The 6,045-nt window shown below is 49.0% G+C and overlaps 1 protein-coding gene across 1 annotated transcript in view; it reads left to right on the top strand.

Moving 5' to 3' along the window:
• Nucleotides 1-3,159: 3,159 nt before the first annotated feature.
• Nucleotides 3,160-6,045, top strand: part of Phc2 (polyhomeotic homolog 2) — a gene marked incomplete at its 3' end in the record, with an annotated part of 96,599 nt that continues 93,713 nt past the window's right edge. The window contains exon 1 of the mRNA XM_031377027.1: nucleotides 3,160-3,269. The remainder of the gene's footprint in view (nucleotides 3,270-6,045) is intronic.

Here is a 6,045-nt window from a genome sequence, read left to right on the forward strand (position 1 = left end):
CATAAGAATGCCAGTTTCATCTCATTCCATTCACTCTGTAAATGCACATATACAAATGGAGTGCTCCCTATGCTGAGCACTGGTGGGTACTGGAGAGAGTGGGCAGATGGGTGAAAGGGGACCATCTCTCTCTCCCTCTCTCTTACACACACACACACACACACACACACACACACACACGATTGGTTCTAAGCATGAACTTGGGAATCTGATAATCTTGGCAGGACTCAGTTAGCCACAGACACCCATGGAGATCTTAGATGAGCTACTGTCTCTCCCTGGGCCCTTGGCCCAGCATGAGGATTAAGAAAAATGATGCCTATAACAGAAGATCAGAATAAGTCCTCCATAATCTCTAGTTATTTTTCATGCTTGAAGGTTAAGTTAAAGAGGAGGATGTAGAACCTCTGTTCTGTACAGGCCTTCACCATCTCATGCCAAACCCCAAGGGCTCAGGACGGCTCCAGGGGAGTTAACCTCCCCTCACAAATAAAGATGTGAAAAAATAACTTGTTCTGGTTCATACATAGCACAAGGAGTGTGGCACATCCAGGGTACAAACTGAAGCTCTCTAGCATAGGGTCTTCATTTCCTGGGAATCCTTTATACTTGTCTTAGAGAGGACTGGGGCCAACATGAGCTGGAGAGAGGGCCTGAGGCCGGCTGTTTAAGGCTATGGGTATACATACAGAATGTGCACTTACTGGGCTAAAGTGTCTTTCTCCAGTTATCTAATGTATTAGCAATGCTTACTGGAGGGTGTCTTGCTGTCTCTTTTAGTCATTCATTTAATCCCAGCAAGAACCTGGGACAATGACCACTCTCTGTCCCATTTTACAGATAAGGAAGTTGAGGCTTTAAGGAACTTTCCCACTGTCACATTGACACTCATGTGGAGGAAGTGGGATTCACATCCAGTTCCAGGAACACTGCCATTATCCATTATTCTATACTGTGGTGTCTTTGGGGGATAAGAGGCAAGGGAGTTAGGGGTAACAGCTCCTGCACATAGTAGGAGGCAGAGATTTAACATCTACAACCACATACCACCCTGTGGTGCTATTGCTGTTGTGTAGGAGCATGGGTAATTTGACCTTCTAGGGAGAAGAGCAGAGCAGAGCTGTTTAGCCCTGGGGCTGCCTGTGTCAACAATGCCCAATCCCTAGCCCACTTCCTGAACACTCCTTGTGCCTGGGCTTTGAGACCCTTTGAGCACAAAGAGCTCATTTCCTGTGGCCAGGAAAGACGGCACCAGTTCCTGAGGACAGCTCATCTCCCTCATTAAGGCCCTCATAAAACTGCTTCAAGGGCCCTGACTAATGGCTGCTCTCAGCTTGCCAAGCTCCTCTTGGACAACGAGCCACTCTGGTAATTTGGTGCTAGGAGATGTGCAAGAGAGACCAGGTCCTTTGAGCCCAGGAATTATTTATGGTCCTGAGAAAAGAGAATGTCATTTGCAGAGATAACAAGCCTCCGCCCGCACAACAGGCTATTTAACGTGCCACAGGGGATGACGGGCAACTTCTGTGTCTCACTGCCAGGAAGGGAGGAGAGATCTGAACACGTGGGTTGTCTATCTCATGGGAGATCCTGGGCCAGATGTGGAAATGACCACAGCTAGCAAGGTTGGAGTCTTATCCACTGGGCCAGCCTGTATTACATGTCTTTTCACATTAATTCTTTAATGGCTCTTACCCACTGGGCCAGGCCTGTATTTCATGCCTTTTATACATTAATTCTTTAATGATTCCAACATTCCTATCCTGTCTTATTGGTGAAGAAACTGAGGCACAAACAGGTTATAGAACTGGCCGTAGTTCACACAGCTGATGAATGAATGGCCAAGCAAGATGTTAACCCAAGTAGGTTTGCCTCTCTGTCTGTGCTCTTAAGTCACAATTTAGAAGGAAATTGGATTTTAAATCAGTTTGGTGAGAAGAAATGTTCATATATTTTAAATGATCTTAAAGTGTCTAGATAGTTCATTTAAACCATAGGGCCTAATCCAGTAATCCATACATTAAAATCAGTGAGCCACTGGGCTAAACAAGTCCATATGGGAGTGTTTGTCCCTTTAGGTGAATTACCAGATCAACAGAGATGAAGGCAGAGAGACAGAATTCTAGAGTCCCCTACCAACTGGGTGACTTTATGTTTTATAACTTCAACACATGCCACTTGTCATGGAATATATTTCAATCTTGAGTGTCAGTTCTATTAGGGAAGGTGTTCTTATGCCTAAACCTAAGTTTAAATGAGCCTGGAACAATGAGGTGCCGTTAGAATATAGCTTTGGAGTCAGATAAGCCAGGATTGGAATCTAAATGTTTGAAGTACTGGAGGTAGAAGTATGGACAATTTCCTTGCCCTGCTTTGCAGGTTCAGTGTCTGTGTCATTAAAGCGGCCAGGGCAACAGTGCAATTAAGACTAGATGTAAAACTTGATAGCTTGAGCATCCATAGATCGAGTGATTAGCCGTAGGCTAATAACTGTTTGGCCTCATCTGTAATATGGGATCCCAGGCTTATGCCTCAGAAAGTCATTGTGGGGCAGTACAAAGGTGCTCCACTGGTGATGTATGAAGATTCTTTAAACTGCTTGTATTCAGTTTTTTCCTCGACTATTTAGAATTGTGAAGAACGCAGGAGAGCCCTGGGCCTGATGTTCTCACATTTCCACTTTTCAATGTGTGTGGTTGTTGTGTGACTTTGGGTGTGTGGCCGAGCCTCTCTGAGCATAAACTTGCCCCAGTATCAAATTAAGTTTATGAGATGTACTTCCGACGACTACCAGAGAGTTAGCTGCAGAAAAGTGTTAGGCACGTGGTTTAAGTGTTCAGAGCGTTTCCGGAATCTGAATTCCCCTGGCTAGGCCAATTTGAGGGGCTCTCCATATGCAGAATAGAAAAAGTACACCGGGGTCCGGGTGCGGAGTTCAGGTAGAGATGTTCCCGGGGGACCGCAAGACTCCAGAACTTCCCCCTCCCCTCCTCGGCCCGCCCCTCCGTTGCCATGGCCACCGGTTCAGTCCCAGAGCAGCACCAAGGCGTGTTCAAGTCAATCTCCACCTCTCCAGAGTGCCGATTGGCTGGATTGGACACGTGACACACTCCGGTATGCTAATACATGGTAATCGCCCCCAGGCTCCTCCTCCGCGGGCCACGGCCGAGCAGCCAGCAGGGTGCGCGGCGGAGAGCCGAGGGGGCGGGCTGAGGGGCGGCCCCGGGAGAGCGCGGCCAGGTGGAGGAGGAGCGCGGAGGCCACCGCAGGTAACGGGCGGGCGCGTGCGCGCTGGGGCCGGCTGGCGGCGGCGGGGCGGCGCGCGGGGGACACCCGGCGCCGTGCGGCGGCCTTAACCCTTTGGGCACCCAGCTGTCACGGTGCAGCGAGAGGGCCCGGCCGCGCGAGGCTGGGCAGCGCGGTGGACACTGGCTCTCCGCCGACGCGGACCCGGCCGCGAGGAGAACTGTGGCGATCTCAGGGGTCCGGGGCTGGCGGGAGGCAGTAGGAGAGCCGCTGAGTCCCTGCAGTTGCGCGATCTCGGGGGCGCGTGGCCTTCTTACGTGGAGAGGCCCGCCTCTGCGGCCCGTGTCCTCTGGGGACTGTGGAGACACCAGGGTCCGGCCTCCCCACCGCGCGCCTTCTCTGCCGGGGCCTGACAGCCCAGCCAAGGGCACTTTTGATCCCGAGTTAAGCCTGGTGGGGGTTACTGGGAATCTAAGGCGAGATCGAGATGGTGCATTGGAGAGCAAAGTGTGGTTGTTGTTACTGGAAGAAAACAAGAGCTCTCTCCTTAAGCAAAGCAGGTCCCACGGTAGAGAAGGAGGGGTGCCCAAGGCAGGCATTGCCCCCCTGTTTTCTAACCTGACAACCATAGGGAACAGACCCCGGCACCAGAGTATGTTGTCATGTCCAGAGGAAGCTCCTGTTTTGCTTGAGTTTCTGGCGAATTTCTTTTAATGGCTAGGTTTAAATCAACTTTCTCCATCTCTGCGCCTAGGTCTGTTACAGAAATGTTGTCTTCTAATTACCCCTTCCCCCAATTCACTAAGACTGGTGGCCGCATTAGGCTCGTGGTGTAATTTACCCTTCGCCACAATAGAAATGCTAACACGGAGATGTGCTGCTAATATCAAGCCGGCCCCAGGAGGTTTAGTGTGGAGGGGAAATGCTCCTGTCTCCAGGGTACGGAAGAGCAGACTAATGTGCTGTTGTGGATGGAGCTTACTTTATGAGTCTCAAATGGTTTGTTCACAACAAGGGGAAAGGTGCTTTCACATGAAAAATCCCAGCAACCAAACCAAGCTTTGCAAATGAAGTGGGAATTTGTACTGGCTGGTTTTGTGTGCCAAATTGACACAGTCTGGAGTTATCACAGAGAAGGGACCCTCAGTTGGGGAAGTGCCTCCATGAGATCCAGCTGTGGGGTATTTTCTCAATTAGTGATCAAGGGGGTAAGGCCCCTTATAGGTGGTGCCATCCCTGGGTTTGGAAGTCTTGGGTTCCATAAGAGAGCAGGCTGAGCAAGCCAGGGAAGCAAGCCAGTAAGGAACATCCCTCCATGGCCTCTGCATCAGCTCCTGGTTCCTGACCTGCTTGAGTTCCAGTCCTGATTTCCTTTAGTGATAAACAGCAATGTGGAAGTAAGGTGAATAAACCCTTTCCTCCCCAACTTGCTTCTTGGTCATGATGTTTTGTGTAGGAATAGAAATCCTGACTAAGACAAATTGGTACTGGGAGTGGAGTATTCCTGTGAAAACCAGACCATGTTTTGAGGAGGAAGTTTGAGCTAGAAGAGCCATTGGTTGTTAAGAGCTCTGTGGGATGTTCTGTAGGAGCTTGGAAGATCATGTTGAGAACAGTGCAGAAGACGGAGGCCTGGCTTGTGAAATTTCAGAGGGAAGATTAAAGACTTATCAGGGCCATGTTGTTTTGATTGTGAAGATTCTGTGGTTTTGGTTAGCTGGGGCTGAAGAATCAGCTGTGATTAACAAGATCTACCAGAACTACTAAAGTGAAAACTTTGCATTACTGGGACTATTGATGCTGGTTAACTGGAGCTAAGAAATTAGCGGTGATTAAGAAGAGACTAGCATCACCCAGGTGACATCTTCTGGGAAGTGTTTTCTGAGAGCACAAAGAGGCTGTGTTCCAGAGATAGCCAAGGTTGTACCTAGTGCTGCAGCAGGACTTGGTAATGTGTAAGAGTCACCCAGGTGGTACTGGTTTTGAAGGCATGAAGGGGTCATAAAGAGCAGCTGAGGCTCAGCTGAGAGGCCATGGAAGGTCATTGGTGAAGGGGCAGCCTTGGTTTGCAATTGATGGCCCAGGACTGAAGGGGTCATGTAAAGGAGTTGAGGCTTGGCCCCATGAAAACAGTCTGAGAGGATATTGGTGAAGCCTAGTTACAGCAGAAGATAGCAGTGTTTTGGAAATGTCGGTACCATGCAATGACCATCAAGGACAGCAGCAGCAGTGGAGTACAGGCATCTGAAGCCTAGAAGACAAGATGTTTGCTACAAAGGGCAGAGCTAGAGAAGTGACCCAAGCCATTAGAGAAGCCCAGAAGATCGTGAGTTGGATCCCAGACATTGGTTTTGCTTTTGATTGTGACTGTCCGTCCCGATATTTTTCCCTCTTGAAGGAAGAAAGTATTTTAGTGGAGCCCACAGTTAAGAGAATTTGAATTTTAAAAGATATTGGACATTTTAGCTGGATTGAACTTTTAATATGTGGGACTTTAGATCTTGGGGATGAATAAGAAAGTAAGAATTGAGGCTTAATAGTGATGCGTTTGTGTGTCAAGTTGACAAGGGGTTAATTGTACTGGCTGGTTTTGTGTGCCAACTTGACACAGTCTGAAGTTATCACAGAGAAGGAGCTTCAGTTGGGGAAGTGCCTCCATGAGATCCAGCTGTGGGGTATTTTCTCAATTAGTGATCAAGGGGGTAAGGCCCCTTATGGATGGTGCCATCCTTTGGCTGGAAGTCTTGAGTTCTATAAGAGAGCAGGCTGAGCAAGCCAGGGGAAGCAAGCCAGTAAGGA

The sequence above is a fragment of the Mastomys coucha genome, unplaced genomic scaffold (assembly GCF_008632895.1).
Source record: "Mastomys coucha isolate ucsf_1 unplaced genomic scaffold, UCSF_Mcou_1 pScaffold18, whole genome shotgun sequence".
NCBI lineage: Eukaryota > Metazoa > Chordata > Mammalia > Rodentia > Muridae > Mastomys > Mastomys coucha.